Here is a 22,910-nt window from a genome sequence, read left to right as displayed (position 1 = left end):
TAAAATGAAACGCTTCAGCTGTCAGCTTTTATAAAATCGCCTTCCATTTAAATGGGTTATGGAGTATTTGACTGACAGTCGTTTAGGGATTTAAAGAAATTCTTTCTTTATATTTCTTTTGCAAAGCCGATTCTTTATCAGTTGTATAAAAAGTTAAAAAGTCAAAGATGTCTGGAAACCTGAAACATTCTTTCAAAGTTCTTAGTTTAAAATGGAAAATAACATTTCGTAACTCTTGATGATAAAATACTTGAAGTCAAAACAATAGATAACAATTGTGTATGCATATATACAAACTGGTTATATACTATTTACTTGACAGTTCTTTGGAAATTCGGAAAGAAATGTTCGTTATCATTTTTCTTTCAAATTCCGATCATTTTTTAGTCTTTAGCTGTTCGAATGACAGGGACATATTTTATTGATTCTTAGTTGAAAACGGATATTAATATCTGTATAGTTTATAAAGTATTGCTTAAAATATAAGGTTTCTTTAATAATAGTTCATTAATTCGCTTTTCTGTCCTTCTCATTTCCCACTTTCCTGCCAGAAATGTAAATTTCTAGCTCGCGTGTATTCTCATGAGACACAAAGGAGATATTATTTAAATTAAGATTTTTTATAAGGAAAGGTTTTAGAGAGTAGACGCAGAAAGCGCTACGAATGCTGATGATGCTCTTGAGACTAGTATCCTGCTGCGGTGCATTATTCCCGCCATTAGGCTTATCACGTCGACTTTAGGTCACAGCCAACTTGCGCGCTTTTTCTATCTGTTTTAGCCGTTGGACTACATTTACTCTTTACTCTACATTTACATTTACTCTTTTAAATCAAATTCCTTATTTTTTATCTAAGCCATAAATGCTGCCTAAGCTATAAGCACAAGGGGTGCCTTCTATTAACTTTTATCTGAGTTAAATAAAAATGTGTCTAAATGTATCAGTCTCTGTGATACTTTACAAGACATAGTGATAATTCACTTAAGGTACTTAGATGTTTCGCCCATTTAATGCTACCCAAAAAAAAAAAAAAAAAAAAAGAGAGAGAGAGACCTCATAAAAGATTTCATATGGAAAATTCCTATGAAAATAAATAAATACAATAGAGAAAAAGGAATACAATGAAAATAAACAGATAAAATAAATGCAAAATAATGCTATGAAACTAAATAGACAGAATGGAGATACAATGAAAATAAACAGATAGAATAAATACAAAATAATGCTGTGAAACTAAATAAATAGAACAGATAGACAAGAATCCTATGAAATTAAGTTTACATCATGTAGTAAACAGAAATATTTTCGAGAAAGTAACATGGTGTTTATTTCAATATTTGTAGTGCTCTGAGATATAAACACTATATTTCACGTACATATAAAATAAATATTCTACCCTTAACTGAGTCTGTCACATAGCGTGTATTCTCTTTGTTTCTGGTTTTGGATTTCTAAGATAATCTTGAACAATGAAAAGAGTTTAAACCTGATAATGTACCAAATAACTTAGCGAGATAGGTGATAGATCATAACCGTAATTTTATTCGAAAAATGTAACTGACTTAACTTTTCCTTTTTTTTTTTTTTTTTTTTTTTTTTTTTTTTTTTTTTTTTGCGTGTTTTTAACAGCAGATCACCAGTCGGAAGCATAACTTATCCTTTTCTTTCACACATCAAATGCATTTTACCTTCAAAGTGAAACTTTAAAATATTCCTTCTCACACCTTGATGTCAAGTGCTGGCATTAAAGTGATAAATATGAAGAGGTGCATGAGCGGAGAGATACATGTTTTTCTGTGTGTATTCACGTCATCAGGCACCGTCTTTAAAAAATAAGAGTAAACCTGGGTAGCGACTGATAGGGAACTTTAGATGTAAATGCTATGCAAATATTCTTCACTTCCACAGGCTTTAAACCTTCTCTTTATTGCATGTAGAGAGATATAGTTCGATGTAAATGACTTTTTTAAGTCTGTGGCCAGGAATATTGGATAACCCAACCACATCAGTTTGTTTGAAGTATTGAAATGTTAGTTTTTGCATTTGGGATGATTTAATGCTTCAACTATTAAATTGTTAAAAGTACGTAGTCTTGAAAGTTTGACAGAGAAATATGAGTTTATTTCTGCGTTTTTATGATACGAAAGCATATAGATCAAAATTTTTATCGAATAAGGGAAATTAAAAACACTTTTTTAAAAAAAATATTTTAAGCATAATACAAATATGGAAGTTGAAAAACTTCTCAGAACTGAGGAGTTTTTAAGCAAATTGTTTATATTACAATATTCAGTAAATTTGTTCTTCGGACTGCAAGATTGTTTTCGGAACTTATATTCATGAGTAAAATCAATAACACACAACATCGATGCTGTGTAGTGTCGAAAAAGGCCTACAATCGTCACTGTCATACGAGCAAAACTACTGTACTTACTGTCACCAAAATAAAACAGAAATTTTTATAATAATGTTAATAAGCATTTACCTCCCGTTCAATGCTATATCATCGATGGCTTCGACAAAATGCAGTCGATACTACGTAGGAGTGATAGCGACATAAGACCAACATTTCATACAATAGATACCCGCAAAGGATCCATACTTCATAGGCTTACGGAGCGGCATAAAATGAACAGATATCTGTTTTTCAAAGTCAGTAAACATAGAATCGATACCGGCATAGGAATGGTACTGCATAAGATCAACACCGACATACAATCGACATTGTCAAAGTGTAGATAAAGACGCATAATCAAAAATGAAGGAGTTCCATTTAATCATTATTCTAACGTACTCGAGTACGATATTACATTGAATCGACATCATCAAAGGACCGAAACCTGTTTCTGAGTTACTATGCCGAACGTAAGGAAGCAAAGAGATCTTGATATCATGCCGCATTCTCCTTTCCAATAACCATTTCTAAAAGTAAAAATTTTTAAAAATTTAACCGATAAATTTATTTCAATGTATGCGAATAGAACATAATGCAAACTCCAAATTACTCTTAAGTATAAAACTGTAGTTCGTTAAAATATAAGAAAATTTTATGAAAATTATGTCTTTGTGATGTTTCAAAGTTTATAAACATATAAAGAACTAAAACATTCATTCCGTGCCGCCCAGACGGTATAGAGGTTAGAGAAGACCATTGTGGTAGCAGTGGGCCCAGGTTCGAATCCCGGAGAAGACATGCATGTTTGTAAATGCACAGTGTCTTTGCGGCATAGGGTACTCTAAATACATGGAGAGCCGAAAGTTCTCTCCTGTGGTTTGGGGAGAGGGGTGCTCTCCTCAAAACTGGATTGGAAGTCTAACCCTCTTGAGGCTGTGGCAACCATTCTTCCATGAAATACATGGACAAGACTATAACAATATTAATAACGCTTGTCCATATTATATGACGCTAAGCACATCCCGCAGGAAATTTTATAGTCTTAGTCCTGGTGACGGAACGGATAATTTTTCAAGTATATGAAACCTTAATGTCTCTACTGGGGCCTCCAAAATAAATGACGTTTCAGACATTGATCTGGCCATAAAGACTACTTTTTTCCGCTTTAACCCACCGGGCGGCTCGCATTCAAATCTATTTACGTCTCGAAAACTGCAGTAAAAATTAACCATGTTTACAATTTTTTTTTTCATTTAGTGTGAACCAAAATTGTCCTGAAAACGGCCTTTGTTAGATTTTCTTCCCCCCTTCTTGTAGGGCGATCAACAAGTCGTTTCACTTAAGTGATGGTTTCCTACTGTCCTTTGATTACCGCCTAGAGGAGAGTAAGCAGATGGGCTGCTTTTGCCCTTACGGAGGAACGAACACGTTTTGTGTCCATGCTTTGGTTAGACGAAAAAAGATATTTTTTTCTGGAAATCCAAAACAGAAAAGGAAGTTTTGTATTGCCTTGTTACTAATTTTGTGCATATTTCTAATCTTAATTGCTTATCAGAGCCGTGCCAAGATAATTTTTCACCTGAGGCAGAAAGGTCAATGCACGTCCATATAAATATAAAAATAGCTACACTTGTATTAAGCAAAAGTAATTGTATTAAATCAAAATGTCATAACTCTTATAGCATAATTATACCATAATTCTTAAAGTATTTTTAATCGTAGTTTTATAAATTCAGAAAAATAATGTAGCCAATTATTTATAATTTTCAAATGAAAACATTAAAAAATTCGTTTTTGATAAATAAGAAATAACACTGAAATGCATATTGCATTAATTTCCAGGTTTTCTTGCAATTTTTTTGGTTTGTTTTATTGATTTAAGTTTGACGAAGCCTATTTCCTCTAATAATTAAAGTAATTTTCGAATTCGTATAGCCAATCTGGCGCCTCTTCTAGTGATTCACATGAGCCCGGCTTTGTTGCTTTTTAAGTATAAATGTTATTGATTTTTATTGCGTTTCGGTATTTTAATGTACGTTTATAAAATGTTAATTTGTTTTTATATGCATATTTCAGTAATATAATCTTACGACTAGTGAGACAGTGTAGTTTAACTAATTTTCTGCTTTTGATTCATGTTATCGAGCTTTAACGCTAAGAAAAAATTTATAAGAGGATTAAAATACCTAATTCGTATTGAAAGCTACATGTAATTGATAATTAAATTACTATTAAAATAACAAACCCATGCTCAGTGTCAGTCATTTCGACATGATGTTTGTAATTCATTTTACCACAAATTTATTTCGTTTATCTTGTTTCATATTTATAAAAGGGGAGTTTACCTTTATCGCATTTATTGGTTGATAGAAGTTATGAAATATTGAATATTTTGAAACAAATTTCAGATATAATAACCTTATTAAAAATTTTCTACATATAGACAAGAAGTCACAGATACCTCTCAGTTTCCGAACTAAATTACATGGTACTGAAATTCGGTGCATTTTCATATGATTATTTTTGACAGAAAGAGTTACCTTACGTAAATCACAAAATAACATTGTTTTAATTCTTAATTAAATATAGCACTTGTATTAAATTGCTAAAATTCATTGTTAGGAAAATCTCGCTCTAAAAAATTAGACACTTTTACCTTCCAAAGTGGAATTTTTGTGGTTTTCTCTGTGCATAATGTGGGCGCGAGTAAGTTTTTCTCAGAATGTCCTCCACGGAGGCATTCCTCCCTTTAGGCAGATAGCTCTCGCGTGCAAGGAAAAATAAAGCAAACCAAAACAAAAGCTTCAAAATTGGTGTTTAACGTTTTTTTTGGGGGGGTTCAAATACGCAAATTACTTAGAGATCTCAATTCACATTATCAAATGTTATTATTTAAATAAATAAAAGCAAGCTGAGGATTTCCATTTAAATTGTTTGTTTTAAAATAAGAAATAAGAACAGTAAGTTTTGAATAAATCTTGTCAACATCAAGCAGGGACAGGAACATGCCAATGTAAAATTTAATATTAGGCCAAAAAGAAACGCTTTGACGTAGATTTTGGATAAAACTTAATCAAATTCGCAGGTACTCAAGAACAAGGCCTTTCTTCAGTAGAGAGAAAAAATTGTTTCTGAAGTATTTGTGTATTTATTACATAAATGTTTTAATGCTTCCATAGCACTGCTAATCGATAAAATTTATTTGATGAAAAGTAGGAAGTTTGCTTTTAAAATTCCGATTTTTCAACTTTTTCAGTGACATATGTGGCATCGGAAAACACGTCTGGCCAGGAGGCAGATTAATGGCTGAAAAATTCTTAGAATTTAAAGCTGCATCGAACAAGAAAATTTAGGGATGGCGAAATTCTAAGAATTTGGCACTTGACAACGGCAAAAGTTTTAGAATGCAGAGAGCTACAGAATTTAGGCAGGGCAAAATATTTTAAATTTATAGAACATCGGTCAGTAGAATTAAGATCCCACAGCGATTGCACTGAGAAACAAATCGACCTGCTCCTCGATTATGCGGATGGACGCAGATTAACTTCTGAAAGCTCAGCGAAGCAAGAGCTATACATAATGCAGCTATTTACGATTTCTGCTATAATAAACTGAAATTTAATATAATAATTTAACACTATATATCAGTTTACGAAAACATGATGATACTTTTGAGAAATTTTCTTTAATTCCCCAGTACACTAAAAAATAAAATAAATAAAAAAAAAAGTACAATAGATGATATAATGATATTACTAACAAAATGATGTCGATGACGCATTTAATTTTTATCTTTTTATTAATCTAAATAAATATGTCATTGAGTTTTCCATAACTTATAGTTTTGGAAATTAAAAATGTTCAATAATATAATATGTGATTATGGTATTATTGGTATGGTGCTATTCAAGGCAAAGCACACGAGGGTTATCTGCCTAAATGGAGAGATGCTTTCGTGGAGGACTTTCTAAGGGAAACTGGCTCGTATACACGTTACACATGGGGAAAACCACGAAAACGACCATGCAGCAAGCCCGTTCGCGGGATTCGAACCTCCGACCGAACTACCAGTGTTCAGCGTCTTTACCGCTCGGCCGCTGGTGGGTAACATATGATTATGAAAGCTGTGTAGAAGAAAAAAAATTCTTGCACATTCGTCAGGCAGCATACGATGGGCACCTGCTTGAGGAAAAGGAATAGTTTGTAGATGATTTTTTCAGGGAAACTGGTTTGATATATTCAACCTAAAATGCACCAAAATACCAAGCAACGAACGCATTCGCCGGAATTCAAACTTAGGCAAAACTACCAGTGTTCAGTTGCAAAAGAGAGTTAACAACATAAACAGGCAACATGTCTGAAATTAGTATTTATTGCATCCATCAGTGATATGATTTTCTGATATAATTTAATGGAATATCACTGTAAAAAAATAGGAATCTTTTTTTTTTTTTCCTTTTGTAAGGAGATTTTTTTCCTTTTTGTTTTCAACATTTGGTTGAAATGCAAATTAAATAAATATTTACAAATGCAGAATATTGGATAGTTATTGATGATTTCGAGATTCAGTTTCTGAAATCCATTTCATGTGTCATTTCCTTAAAAAGGTGATACTGAAACCAACTTTCGAGGAGTAAAATGATTACTAGAAAAGAGTTTCCGATTTCTTTCATTCTTTTATTCCCATTATAAATTTGTCCCGTAGTTCTTAGAACATCCCTCTATCCGTAAGTGATGATTTGCTTTCCGAGAAAATTTTCCGAAAGGAATAAATTACTTAGTCTTCAAACCATGGGAAAAATCTTGCCATCGCCGGTACTTAATTCCCTTCATTTACTGAGATAACCGGCTTTGTTATAAGTATGGTACTTGTTTTCTGATTTTTACTGAATTTGCATGCTCAAAGCTATCTAAATAAAGAAACGCTATTGTGAATATCAGGGTATGAGTACATATATGAAAGGGGTTATATATTTTTCGGAATTTCCCTATGAGCTGTTTATTCTTAGGGCAGAAAGAGGAAAAACTTGCATACATCGCCATTCCCGGAAACTAGACAGTACCGAAAACATTACTAGACAGTCCGATTTACCAGACAATAGAGTTTATCTGATTCCTAGTTGTAAAAGCTGACAGTTATAAATTGTTATGTTCATGGCGACCTTCAGAAGGCATGAAATTACTTCAAAAGTTCCGCTGCTATCAATTTTCAAACTGCAATTTTGTTCCTTTAAAGTTTCGAAAATACCTATTTTTTTAAGCATTTTTCGGTACTTATATTAATATTGATACAAATAATATAGAAAGCACCAAACGTAGCTATGATGTATTTCAATTTGTCCTTAGTATTTTCTCACATATAGTATTAACACTTTGTCTACACGTTTCTAATGTTTCACCATAGTAAGCCTTCTCTTTCCGAATGTATTCAGCTCCTTTTCGCTTTCGTTTTCTGCTTCTTCTTTTTTTTAATTTTATTTATTTATTTATTTAATGTTACCATATCCTGAGTTTTACTCTAGCTATTAACTAGAGTAGCTACTAGGTAGCATTCATTATAGTACATTCATTATATTCATATAGCTACTAGCTAACATTCATTATAGTACAAAAACTAATATAGCTTGTCAATATCAACACATTTTTATCTTCAATAAAATCCACTAATTCGATTGATGCTGTAAAAATTACAATTTAATACTTTAGCCAATTATTCTGATTATAGTGATTTAAATTCGATTTTAGGCAACATATGCATTCTTTCAGAAAACGCGATATATTGAGCACCGCTGTTACAAGTAAATACTGTACATTCAACCGTTTCATAATATGTAAATGTAGCATAACTTCTTTTCGAGTGCTTGCAGTGAGAGTCTCCTTCAAGAAAACTTTAATGGAACTTAATTTCATGAAAATTTAGAAGTATTATAAAAGCCTCAGAATTATTTCCATTGCAAACATTTATGAATTATGCAGAAAAATATATAAGAAAAACATCAATGAGAAACTATTATCGAATATACATTTCATGATAGTAGTAAAACATTTTTTCAGTACCGACGGTATTAAAAAGCTCAATATTGCGATAAGCTAAATAAAATAAAACGGCATTACAAGTTTAATATTGTGATAAGTAAAAGTATACTAATCTATAACACTCATTGATATTTTTGCCATTAGAACTATAATGTAATTCTAACCGTTAAAGTAACATTGTATTTGTATTAACTAAAATTATAATTGTAATTTCAATTAAATTTATCAGTACTTGTTGTTTCCTGCACCTTGAGGGAGACGCATTATTATTATTTTTTTTTTCTATTATATAAAATACTGTCCTCAGAAAAAATGTCTCTAGACATGATTCTGCTCCAAAATTAATGGATGAGGTGAACAGAAATAATCTTGGAACAGCCTTTGGGCAAGTGCTGCGAGTATGCGAAATGTAAGACTGTAATTAAACTTCGACCATCCTGGAGACTACACTTTCTTAGAATATTGCCATTCGACAAATTATAAGACCTTCCATTTATCTTTTAAGCTATCTGTTATTGACTGAGAAAAGCTGGTAATTCATTGTAGTTACTTTGTAGTTAAAACTACAACTAATGCAGTTATAATTGTAATTGTGCCGCCCAGATGGTATAGTGGTTAGGGAAGCCTGATTGCGATACCGAAGGGCCTGGGTTCGAATCCCGGAGAAGGCATGGCTTTAACTGTTCGTCCTTTCATAGGAGGCGATAGTGGCCCACCTATTAGATGCCTCCATAATAAAGTGACTGCAACTTCTGGCCTTGTATAGACTAATGGACTGTGTTGCACTGAAACTGTTCCCAATCTGCCATTGGGGAAAAAATTAAAAAAAAAATAATAATAATTGTAATACAATGATTGTTCGAATTACAATATAACTTCAAAAGCAAGTAGATTTTTCGCTCAGCAGAGTAATAAGTCGTCTTTTGGATACTACTAGTTCAAATCGGATGCCCATTTTGGCAAACAATCTAAATGTTTAGATAGCTCCGTGGATTTCCTTATGTGTAACATGAATACAAATCATTTTATTTTAGAAAGTTCTCTATGAGTACATCATTCTTCTTAAACGTTTCGTTGCATTCAATTAAATAAAGATCTTTTCCTGCTTTTATTAAGGGGTGATGTGAACATGAGCCAGTTTCCCTTAGAAAGTTCTCCACACAAGCATCTTTGCAGTCTTTACCGTAATCCAAATAATATGACAATCACAGGTGCATAAGAAAATTGTACTTTTATTTGTTCTTACGTGAAACAATGATGGAAAATAGTTCATGCAAGTACTTTCACTTGTAACTGAATAATGCATTTTAACTATTTATGTAAAATGTGTGTTATGTGGAATAAAAGACCAATTCGTAATTTTTTTTTTTTTTTTTTCCCAATGGCAGGTAGTAGCCGTTTATAGACATTGATCACTACTAAGGCCGGTCATGTTATTAAGGAGGGAACTAATACGTGGGCCACCGTTGCCACCTATGAAGAGGACGAAGAAATTACATTCATGCCCTATCCGGGATTCGAACCCAGGCTCTTCGGTACGGCAACCAGAGTCACGAACCGCTTTACTGTCTGGGCGGTAATTCATAATAAATGGATTTAGTAAAATGTCTAATACACACAGCAATTAAGCATACTGATTGCTAATCAGAATCCTTTTTTACTAGCTAAAGCAATAGGTTGGATAAAATTCTGAGACTTAGTTTAATTCTTGATGATCTCCTTTCTGAAAAGAAAAGGATAAATGTAATTTTTATGATTTATTTCTTGTGTAATGTAAACAAGACAAGCGTCCCGTAACAAATCCTTTGCGAAAACATCCCTTTGCACTGGCACAAACTCTTTGCTTGCTTTCCCTTAATCTTGTAATTTAAGTTCACATGTATATCGAAGATCATAAACATACATATTTGCTTACTAACGTTATGTGCATTTCGGTCTATATAAAATATTTCCTTTAAATAAACTCCTATTTATGCTGGTACCACAAACTACAATATATGTAAGATGATTCAGAAGACATGACAGAAAATATTAATATTTTTCTTATAGGTGATTATCCCGTTGTATTATTTAAAAACTCATTATCCAAAATGCAGAAACATTTCGAATATAATATTATTGACTGTAATTTTCAAATATTATCACGATTTCCTTAGCCTATGTTACTGAAATTATAAGGGGCAGTTGTTTTTCTGATTAAATAGTTACAATCATCTGCTGCGCAATTTTAATTAAGAGGTCATTACAATTGCATTGTAATTTTTATTAGATTATATAATTACAGTTATACTGTTTATTCAATTAGATTTCACCATTAAAATGCAATTATAATTAAAATGCATTTGAGTAAATTGTATATGTAATTAAAAATTGTTACATTGTAATTACAAGATAATTGCATAATATTATTCCAATTACTATGTGTTTTGAATTGCATTCTGCAATTACATTTGCAGTTAAGATCATGATTTTCCTGGGCTACGTAACTGCTTTTATCAGAAACAATTGCTATCCTAATTACATTATTATAATTACTTACTGGAGTTACAATGACACTGTAATTGTAATTAGATTATATGATTGCAGTTGCATTGAATATGAAATTGGATTTCACAAATATAGAGTAATTGTAATTTAAATGAAATTACGTAAATTGTAAATGTAATTAAAAAAACAGCTACTTTTTAACTACAACTACTTAGTAAGTAATTGCATAATTTTATTACAATTGCATACTACACTTAGAATTACAATTATGATCATAATTTCACTATGTTAAGTAATTCTAATTATCAGAGACAATTACTTTCCTAAATACGTAGTTATAATTACCAACTGCAATTGCAGTTAAAATTACGTTGTAATTAGCTAATATTACCGTAGTTGTGATTAGATGCAATAAAATTTTTAATTGTAATTAAATTACGTTGTAAATTGTAAATTACGTTGTAATTAGCTAATATTACCGTAGTTGTGATTAGATGCAATAAAATTTTTAATTGTAATTAAATTACGTTGTAAATTGTAAATTACGTTGTAATTAGCTAATATTACCGTAGTTGTGATTAGATGCAATAAAATTTTTAATTGTAATTAGATTATATAATTATAATGTTTGTGATTATCATTGCATTGTAATTGTAAGACTTAAGAATTAAAATGCAATTACATACATTATTGTTTCATTTAAAAAGTACTTACTTTCTAATTGTAATTGCGAAGCTAATTACAATTGCAGTATAATTGAAATCACATATTTCAAAATATTGTTGCAGTTTCTTGCAATTTTAATTTTAATTCCAATTACATTTTGCCAAACTGCATCTAAAATTTGGAGAATAATTAGGCTGGAAAATGAAAATTCTCTTTACATTTATATATAAACATTTAAGTTTACTATAGCTGGTATAAGCACAGAACAGCTGGAACAGCTGGAAGTTTTGAACGAGCTATTTATTTCGAACTCCTATTCAAAACCTAACGATAAAACCCATTTGCCCCTAGCGAATAGATAGTTTCCTCTTCTCAATTACCTCCCGCAGAGAAAAATTATCACCTGTCAGTTTACATTAAGAGCAGTGAGGGGAGGGCATTCTGAGACAGGCCGTATATATGCTGCTTTGCCGTTTTGTGCCAAAATTTAGGTTTACGTATATATGCTGCCTTGCCGCCATGAGGACCAAAATATTTGGACGCATATATGCTGCCTTGCCGCCATGAGAGCCATTATTTTCGAACGCATATATACGGCCTTGCCGCCTGGAGGGTTAAATGAATGTTATCTGACTTCCCAAACGGAATTGCAGCGAAATGTTCAATAGTAATCAAGCAGGCAAATAAAACGAAATAGAGTGGTTTCGAATCGCCCTCATTCTCCAAAACAATGCATGGAAATTAGATGATTGTCCGCAACATGTGCAGCCTTCCTGTAAAACATGAGGCGTAAACGACGCATTTCTATAATAAAATGGGAACGCGGCATAAGATTGACATTGGCGAAGGATTGTAAATTTCTTTGATGCCATAGATAGCACGGAAGCTCGAAAAGTGGTTTCAGTCCTTTGCAGATATAATCTCAATGTTATCTAAAAATTAATAATTTAATCAAATTCATTCTCTCATAATTATATGCAACTGAATCACAAATCTTGTCTACACAGTGCCAGTGTCGACTGTATTCCGACGTCCATTATCTGCTGTGTCCGTTCTTTTCCAATGTTGACTCTATACTCGGATGGATTCTGTCATGTAGATAGTATACTATTATTGACCATCTAAGATGTCGATCATATTCCTGTGACAATTCTGTGCAAAAGTCAAATATGTATGAATCGTAGTATTTATGATCCTGCGCAGTATCGATTCTTTGCTGACTGTGTTGATTCTCCGCAGTTATCGACCTATGTATGTAAGCCAGTATGAGCTCACGTGCTTGTTAATTATAATATTATTAATATAAAGTCTTTATAAGAACAGAAGTCACTGTCTTCTTCTAGCCTGTTGTGATTATAGTCCATCTTAATCAAATCTTCTCTAATGATTAAACTTTGCACAGTAATCGCGAAATGTAAAGAACGCGATTCGTAAAGCTTTACGTAACTCGAATTTTACGCAAGTTCCATTTGTGCGCTTCCAAAGTGTATCTTACTAAGAAACTGCAAAATCCTTACCTAAATTAGAAATTACCCGGCTTTTATTTTCGCAACCATAGTTCTTTGACATTGTTATAGATATTAAACATTAGTCTTAGACATTATAGATGTTAACCATTGTTCTTAGACATTGTTCTTAAATGGCACAATTATTCATGTTTTGGCATTTTAAAACTATTTTTAAATATTAACGTTGTAAAAACATTACGAAATTTAACTTCTTCTTTGTTCCCCTAATAGTTATAGTAATATAATATTATTTTAGCTATAGTAATATATTTTTTTATATAATATAATATATGTAATGTTCGTTAGAAAGAACGACTCCCGTGTGACAGAAACTGACCGAGATATTTAATTTTACAGTTGGATATTATATTCAGTGGCCGTACACAAACTGAAGCGTGAAATGTTTGCATTTGTATGTAAGTAAAAATAAAATATCAAACTGAAAATTGGTTTCTAATGTTAAAAGATTAAGTGGGAGCACATTTATACACATTCTCCTGAAACGTTTTTAACACTGATATTTTGTTCAATGATACTGAAGCTCATAAAATCGGTGTTCTAAAAACACTGTGAGACTTCACAGACGCCATACGCCAACACATAACTATATTTAAATAAATTAAAAGTATTTCTACCTTAATGAGTATTTTTCTTTGATTATTAAATTATGATTCTAAAGCAACAAAACTGCATGAGACGAGCAAAAATTTATATTTAACGTTTGAAAACATAAATTAATTGCGTGAAAATTTTTCTGGCTTACCAGTTGTAACGAAATTATGAATTCAAGAATTTTACACAGTAGAAAATTACAAAGCAGTCAATGAATGGTATTTAAAATATTATGCTAATGTATTTATTAATCTATCCCTCAAAGAAAGCTGAAAATGACATCAAAAATACCGATTTCGAAACTGGTGAATTTTTTGGCGTACGTAAGTCAGATTTTCTGCATTTTACTTTTTATAACGAGTGTTATGTAGCAATCTCACTTCAGCGAAGGTTAAAAAAATTATAACTGCTTATTTCAATACCATGAAAAGAAAGACTAATTTTGGGTGTGACAAAAGACAAGTTGTAGGTTGGTAAAGATAGATAAGCAAAAAGATTATGAACAAAGCCTCTTTTCGCTGCCCGTATTGCCGATAGTTTCCTGTCGTGTTAATGGTCTAAATTATTTAACCTATGGAGGATTACTGATAGGAACGTAAGTTACTGTGGAAGAAATGCTTCTTCATGTACTTGATTGCCGAGCAGTCTGGAAGCTGTCTTGTCCCTCTGTCACCAGTTGCCAGCTGTCTGGAAGCTATAATTATGGAAAGTTGTAACATACAGTGAACAAAATTCGTTACAGGATATCATATCAGAGAAAAATGGCAATTTTGATAAAGGCTTGACTTTGAGCACGGCGCCATATTATTCTTTAAATGACCCTTGGACTAATAAAGAGTTAGGCATATTTTTTACTATGTCTATTATTTTAAGGAACGTTTCCTGTTATATCAAAAATTTAAAAAAAAAATTAATTTCCTTTTATCGAGGTAAAATGAAGGAAAGTGCGGTACATAATTTTAATCGCTGCGTGCTTGTAATTCGTTCGGTAAAATGGTGCGAGGTTGTAACGAAAATACCAAAAAAATAGCAGAACTACGCCGAGATTACCCGTCAACGGTTGTTCTGCACAGGTTCTTAATATACGTATATAAGTCTTAATAATAATTAGACACAGTGAGTCTACTATTAGAATATCTGTTTACAATTTGAATATTTATAGAAAAAGAAATAAATCTTATCTACTTGGATTCTGCACATACTTCTTGACGAATACACAACTTTATGAATACTTGACATCAGTATTTTCATAGTTTCCAAAGCAGGAACTAGGATATTATTCAATAAACAGAACAAAAATACAATACATCATTCAATTCAATTCATAGAACACTTCTATCACTAAGCAAACACGGATCAGAACGTGTATGGCAACGCCGAAAACTGATGTCATCCACAAAAAAAAAGTATACATAAAACTCGCGTCATTAAAACATTAATAGTCTCGTATTCATTTAATAAAGTTATTCATAAAACTGTCTCGTGGATATCTTCCGAAGTTTATTGACGGCATTACGTAACAGAAGTATTCGCGGACCCATGTGATATCATGTGAAGAATGATTGCGCCAGAAGTTGGTTTTAATTAATAACTAGGCGAAGAGTTAAATACGAAAGATATTGTCGGAAAGGAAAGAGCAAGAATAAAAGAAGGATGAAAGTGGGAGGTTCTAATGAGTTTTAGCGAAATGAAGAAGAGAAAAAAAGAGAAGTGCGAATGATAACTGATAGAAAGGTTGTTAAAAGGTAGGACGTCTGTCCTACCTTTTAATAACCTTTAACAAGATCTACCTTTTAGATGAGTGCGATGTCCTACCTTTTAGAGTGCGATGATTCGCAAGAATAGATGAGGTTAATTGCTACGGAAGACGGTCTCGGACTCGTGCATGGTGATCAGCTGAATTGAATTGTTACTTACTTAAATTTTGCTTGAAATCCTGTTTAAAAGTGTTATTCAGTGTGTGATGATGAGAAAAGGATAGAAGCGTATGATTTCCGTACTTTACAACTTAGAGTAACGGTTTTAAAGAGCTGAAATGGTCAGGGGTGATGTTCCTGACTAGTACATATTGGACAAATGAAATACCGAATTTATGACTCCTTGATGAACAAATTGCTGTTCGACACTACTTAGCTGCATGATGAAAACAAGACTGAAATTTACCCGATGTTGAGGAATAACTCTATCAACCGCTCCACTTTTAAACAAGAATAAAAATGTCTGAACACACACTATCCTTAACATGTCTTTTTCCTTTGTCTCTTCATTTATAAATTAGTAAATGGGTCCAAGCAGTTTAACTTAACACAGTTTGACATTTAAACCAGAATTTTACACGAAATGAGACTGAACTTTTTTAGTAGTTATTACTTTCTATGTTTGTTCAATAGTTGACCTTTTCTTATTTTACTTATTTATTATTAGTCTAAAGGGGCTTTGTCCCTGAAGTACTGTTGTTTTCGTTTTGCGATTTTGCTTTGAATCACAATAAATGTCCGTTTCACTTTTCAAACTGTTGTCACGAAATGTTAGAGTCCTGCATTATATTTGAAGAAATTAAATAATGAAAATTCTGCATAAATGTATGTATATTTCTCGCATCGCATTGTGATAAAACAACGGTACATAGAGCCTTCGAATTTTGAATGAAGTAATCCTCCTACGAATATGGGCATGTAGAAGACCAAATTTGGAATTTGTTTTATTATGGATTTCATATTTTGTAAAACTTTAACGAATTTTTGATTAACAAACTCAAGGATTTCAAAGCGAGCCGTGGTAACACTCTACGGGGGGGGGAAATCCTTTTTATCTCCAGCGCGCGGAACTGTGTAGCGGAAATTCTAAAGAGATGCTCATTTTAAAATTATTTTGGGACATTGCTACTGAACTGAGTTTTATGGTTTAAGCGCAAAGAACATGATATTTAATAAATAAAGGTAACGCAGAAAACGTTAAAAAAACGTCCCTTTGGACGTAATTTAAAATCTGAAACCTTTCAGATTTTTTTTCTTCTAATCTGCTAACTCTGTAAATGTGTATTAACATTGGATGCAGAGGTTTTCTATCTATTTTATTTTTAATTTTGAATTTTTAAAATAGCGAGCTTCTCTATTAAGTTTTAGAATATAATTTAAAAATTTCAGAATGTTTTTTCCCTAATTCAAAGAATAATGAAACAGACGTTAAATTTATATCAATACGTTATCCAGGGAACGTTAAATAATTCACAATATAAAGCGAACGATGAATCAAAAGATATCTGAGAAATATCAAATGACTTAGCTAGAGGTCCTCAAATTTAAATTTTATAGTACAATAAGTATAAAAGCATATGCACCACTGTGTGATATGGAGTGTCATTTTGCCATACATACGTGCGATATGGGGTGTCATTTTACATTTATTTCGAACACTCATTCAAAAATTTTGTCTAAAAATGATACCGACAAAAATAATGTAATGTACCGTCACTGGTACATTTTCCATAATTTTCGAAACTCTCACTTTGAGTAGATCTGTTGCGCTTGAGAAAATTGCAAACTTAGCATGAAAAGTTTATATTTCACAGTTTTTAATAAAAATTTCTCTGTATATTTCTAGAGCTAACATTTTATCTAACTGTGTATAAGGCCTCATACACATAGTTTGGGATGTAATGGCTTCTTTCCTATTTTTTTCTTTTAGTGTCAAATAGTGATTTAACAGAAATTTACAACCCAGTCATTTTTAGAATAACATTTCCTTTTTTCATTCTTAAAATCCATTCTAAAGAAATGTGCATTTTTTCCCCTCTCAAATTTTCATTTAAAGTTCTGTACCGAAGGAAATCCAATTAAAAAGACTTCCGAATCTGGTCATAAGACAGGGCTTGCGTTTCTCATTATCTCGAAGCAATGTTGCCACACGGGTAAGTATTAAAAAAAGGCATCGAATCCTAGATTGTCAAGTTCTGCACCAGGCATTCGCCGCAAACTACGTAAAGCGCATCAACGACGTAAATGTAACTAACGAAATTTCAGTCGTTGGTATTTAATAGCGTTTGTAACGATCTTCTAGACCGTAAATTAAAAGTCAGAAGTTGTAACAGCTTTCCGAGAAAGCTACTTCACGGAAATCCTGCTCCTCTATAATTTGCTCTGGAATGTCAATGAGGCTGAAAGTTCTCCGTTTTGACAGTCTCACTTCACCGTTAATTGGAAGTGGACTCCCGTGGTAATGAGAATTTTTTGGAATACATATTCTGGAAGAGTCCGAGATGAATTTCTTGTATAATTTCTTGTATTACTAAAATAAAAACTGTTTAACTTCGCATTTATTCAATTTTTTTAATTTCTCAACTCAATCCCAGCAGCAGTGAATGCTCTGTGTTCCAGACAGAGTTGCTATGTTTAAATTTCATGAAATGGTGTCAAATTTCTTGTACTGGTTTGAGTTCGGAAAGGATTTTTGATATGTAGTGATTCTTTTGTTGCGCTACAGTTGTTACAGAATACTCGTTTCACTTGTTTTTGGAATTCAGGTTATAATTAATCTCTGAAAGAAATTAAGATCCTCATTCCCTCTGCTTATGTTCGTAAATACTGTGGAAACTTTCAGAATGTCAGCCATGAATATTTTAAAAGCTACGCCAATTATCATAAATTTATTTAAAGCGAATATCTTCCATCAGCCAAATGCACAATGGAAGAAAACTTTTCCCGTACACTTTTTCACAGCGCACATATTAACAAATTTCGTCTGGACATGGCAATTTTAAGAATAATTTCAGTGATATTAAATTATTCACATTACATATTTCTGCAGGTAGCACGTGCACTCGCAAACATTCTTCTGATATAAAATGTTACGCTCATTTCTGCGAAAGCAATAATTTAGAGATGCGTTCTTTTTTAGCTTCTAGAGACATTAGAATTTTTTGGAAGCAGGCAGGATAGATTGAAAAATTAGCAACGCCTTCACCGAAAATCGAACCACGGACCTCTGGATACGCACCCACCGTGCAGACCACTTCACCACGAAGGCATGCCAAGAAGGCGGGAGAAATGCCTTATATACTACCCCTTTTTTAAAGGATGACTGGGTTGTAGGGAATCCAATCGCCAAATCCCGGGAGGGGAAAATCATCATCCACCACCCTTTTAGTTCAGGCGCCACTGTAGAGACATTAGGTAATATTTTGAAGCAAGAGAGATTGATAAATTAGCAACGCCTTTGCCGGCAATCGAACCACGGACCTCTGGAATACGCGCCCAGCGTGCAAACCACCTCACCACGAAGACATGCCAAGAAGGCGGGAGAAACACCTTATATACTCCTCCTTTTAAAGGGCGACTGGGGATTTTAGGTGACCCAGTTGCCAAATCCTGGGTGTGGAGAATCATCATCCAACACCCTTTTTAGTTCGGGAACTACTGTAGAGACATTACGTTATTTTTAAAGCAGGCAAGAGAGATTGAAAAATTAGCAACGCCTTCGCCGTGAATCGAACCGCGGACCTCTGGATGCGCGCCCAGCGTGCAGACCACCTCACCACGAAGGCATGCCAAGAAGGCGGGAGAAATACCTTATAAGTTCACAGTCCTTTCCAAAATGTAAATGATTCTTTAATTAGTTTGTGGTATATGCAATGCCATATTTCTAGTCAAAATCTTATTGTACTTGAGTATTCTGCACATCATTCGCCTAGTTGAGTGAATGTCAAAATTTATAAATAATAAGTAAATTTTCTCATTTTTAAAGATTCTAAAGTTTATAGATGCGTTTTTCAATCTTAAAAATGAATTTACGATTTAATGAAGGTATATTTAAGTATATTAAAGTATATTTTTATGAAGGTATATTAAGGTGTATTTTTTAGTTTTTTTTTCACCGATTTCTATCAGAATATTTCTGAAGCATTCATTCAAAGTGCACCTGAATCACAGCTTCTTGAGTATCTTCAAAAGGTTAAAGCTAAAATTAGTATTAATCGCTACACAAAAGTAAAAAAAAATAATAATTAATGCGTATTAGAATTAAAATCTAAAAAGTCATGTTTAAAAATAATCATTTCAAAGTCTTAGTTTACGCAGCGAAGCTCATGATACCTACCTTTGATATCTCATGCAGATCTGATTAAATTTCGTTTTTCGATAGAGCTGATGAAGAAAATTAATAAACAAGAATCCTGCAGGAGAGTTCAAAGACTTCTGCATGTTTGCTGACCTTTTATTTTCGCTTTTCTTCATTGAAATTATTTGAGAAAATTTTTCAGCCTCTAGATTCAAAGAATCAATGTTTATCCTCATAGATTTTTCTTTTACTTACTTATTTTGCTTTACCTTCAGTTTGTGCTTTTATCGCTCCATTGATTGCTTCCAAATTTAAAGTTAAAATATATAAACAAAACCACACTAAAATCAGATGGAGATATATAGTCTATCAAAAACTGTCTTGCATCAAAAATTTTAAATGAATTCATATCGAAAATTAATGAATAAAGGGAATCTCTTCAAACTAAGTCAAAACTGAACGATTCAAAATTAGTTAAATAACTAACGATGCAACTCTATGAAAGAATATATGATATGAAAGAATCATATATATTATGAATATATATATATATATTATGAATATATATTATGAATATATATATATATTATATAGAATGATATGAAATATTGATATGAAAGAATTGTATATATTATTGATGTCACAGATTTGATAAATATTGCCAGAAGTGTATCAAACTTTAAATATCTTGAAATTCAATGAGTTTTCAGTTAAAACTTTGAAGCTACTGTAGTTTGTTATTTTTCAAAAGGGCACTTCAAAGTCATTACGACCTTTTCCTCAGTTTGATCGTAACATATGTTGGCATCACCCCACAGAGAGAGTCAGTAGGTTTTAGTGATTTAAGGAATTCGACTTTTTATCCATAAAATGTCTTTGCCATGATTATGAGTCACGATTTTGTAAACAGAAATGGCCTTGAAGTGCCTATTCTAAAGTAATGCGCAAATAGTACAGGATTACGGTAGCTGTGTTACCATTATAATCTATCCTGAAAGAAATATTCGAGCTTTTCTCCTACTAAGGAATTAAGTCACGCCAATTTGTTAATTGCAGTCGTCGCCATACGGCTCACCATCCGTAAAAGGATACAAATTACTTCCAAATGAACGCTGCATTTTATTGGAGACGCTTGATAAGATGTATGGACAACAAAAATAGAATTCTTCAGGAATTGTAGATGCCAATCGTAGCATACTATCTTTTTGCATTGCTAGTGCTGATGTGGGATAGTCTTCGTACTGGGCTCTTTACAAGATTCAGTTTACAGTTTTAGTGAAAAATGTAAACGAGTTGCCAGACAAGGTGTGGTTTGATGGGAAAACAATGCTGACATAAAATTCGGATCATCCTACTGGCAATAAAAGATGCGTTAGCTTAAATTTTACCAACTGATTGTGCTAGAAGGAGTCTTTGACAGATGGCGTTACAAGGCGCTACAAGGAGTATTAGTAGCAAATGAGCTGTGCGTCTTCTGTCACAGGAAAACATATTTTGTAAGCACAAGATCACACATTTCACCAATAGTTTCAGCATACTTGGACCTGTGGAAGGTATTTTGGGAAAGAGGATAACATCTTTTCTTTACTTTTTTTTTTTTTTTTTTTTTTTTTTTTTTTTTTTTTTGAGGGGAGGAAACTTTTTCATTTAAATTATTATAAAGTACACTGCGCAAAAAAAAAAAAAAAAAAAAAAAAAAAAAAAAAAAGCACAGTTCTATATCGCCGGTTCTACTGGGCCGATTGACGAAATTCAACTTGCGTTTTTCATGTCTCGAAAGCCAGACTTAGGATATGCATAGATTTATGCTATATATTATTGTTCTAATATCGGTATTTTTACACAAAATCGGACTTTTTCTGAAATGACATATCATTTTTTTACATATTTCAATTATACGACTCAAATTACGCCAAACTATTAAGTTTTGTAAAAATCGCAAGAGTAGTTTTCAAAAGATTAGCTCGCAAAATTTTAGTTCCTCAATGTTAATTGAGTTTGGTATATATTGATTAATCTCTCTTTTTTTATTAAACTTATTTGATTCTTCCTTTAACATTTTGAAATTCAGGTTCATACTAAATAAAATTCATTCATTTTTTATGATTTATTTTATTATTATTGTATTTTAAAATAATTTTTATAAATTTTTCAAAAAAAATTAAATTATAATCTATAAAAATTTTACCATCATTTTAAAGTAGACGTATTTCTAAGTATATCTGCAAAAATGATATTTTTTTATTCAAAATTTCTGAATTTATATATTGGCTCGTTTCGAAATTAGGCATATTTGTTGAAAGCGATAAAGCATCAGATGTGGTTTAAACACTTTGCTAAAATTATTTGGAAGCAGAAACGAAGTGACATTTTTTCCGGTCATACAAATTGTAAAAAGGTAGGAACGAAGTGCCCTTTTTTCTGCTCCGGCGTGTTCGCCAAGTGAATTATTCTTGGCCAAACTGAAAAAATTTCGACAAGATAAATTTTTCAATTTCTCCGTAAATTTCGTTCCAAATTTTACAAAATTTAATATCTGCCCCTAAATTGATTCGTAGAATCGAAATAAAAAAAATGGCATGTTATTTCAGAGAAAGTCCGATTTTGTGTCAAATACCTATGTTAGAACAGTACTATATATATATATATATATATATATATATATAATATATATCCTATGTCGAATTTTCGAGACATGGAAAACGCAATTTGAGTTTTGTCAATCGGCCCAGGAGAACAAGCGATATAGAACTGTCCTTCTGCATACAAAATTGTCTTCTTCTCACCGTATTCCTCCGTAGTGTAACTGGAAGCATGTCCGGCTAGCAATCGGAGGTTCAGGTTTCTATCTCAGCTAAGGCATAGCTGTATTTTCGTACTCCAAAAGAAACCTAGTGATTATACAAAGTTGTGGAGCTGCAACCCTCAAAAGAAGGGTTCAGCATTAAAATATTATATTCATCATAGTTTTATTTTAAGGGCTATAAAATGATAAAGTTTATGCTAATGAGATCATAAAACATAGCGAATGGCTACTGTGCAAGATCATGAAAACAAAGAAACAGCATATCATATTTCTACTCAGAGAATTAAATATTAAATATAAATATACATTCTGTCTCTCTTTGTTAACAATAAAAGCAAGAAATATG

The 22,910-nt window shown here is 32.3% G+C and overlaps 1 long non-coding RNA gene across 2 annotated transcripts in view; it reads left to right on the top strand.

Moving 5' to 3' along the window:
- Window positions 1-22,910, top strand: part of LOC146995431 (uncharacterized) — a 119,643-nt gene that overhangs the window by 63,503 nt on the left and 33,230 nt on the right. The window contains exon 1 of one of the 2 annotated variants that reach the window (XR_015043046.1): window positions 9,826-9,966. The exons of the other annotated variant lie outside the window; for it this stretch is intronic. This is a non-coding gene — a long non-coding RNA (uncharacterized LOC146995431). Of the gene's footprint in view, window positions 1-9,825; window positions 9,967-22,910 lie in introns of those variants that run through there. 2 annotated transcript variants of the gene reach the window in all.

The sequence above is a fragment of the Stegodyphus dumicola genome, chromosome 9 (genome assembly GCF_044657685.1).
Source record: "Stegodyphus dumicola isolate Sdum_Otavi_A_Nest chromosome 9, ASM4465768v1".
NCBI lineage: Eukaryota > Metazoa > Arthropoda > Arachnida > Araneae > Eresidae > Stegodyphus > Stegodyphus dumicola.
The sequence above is the reverse complement of the archived record's forward strand: the minus strand, read 5'-3'. Positions and strand labels throughout refer to the sequence as shown.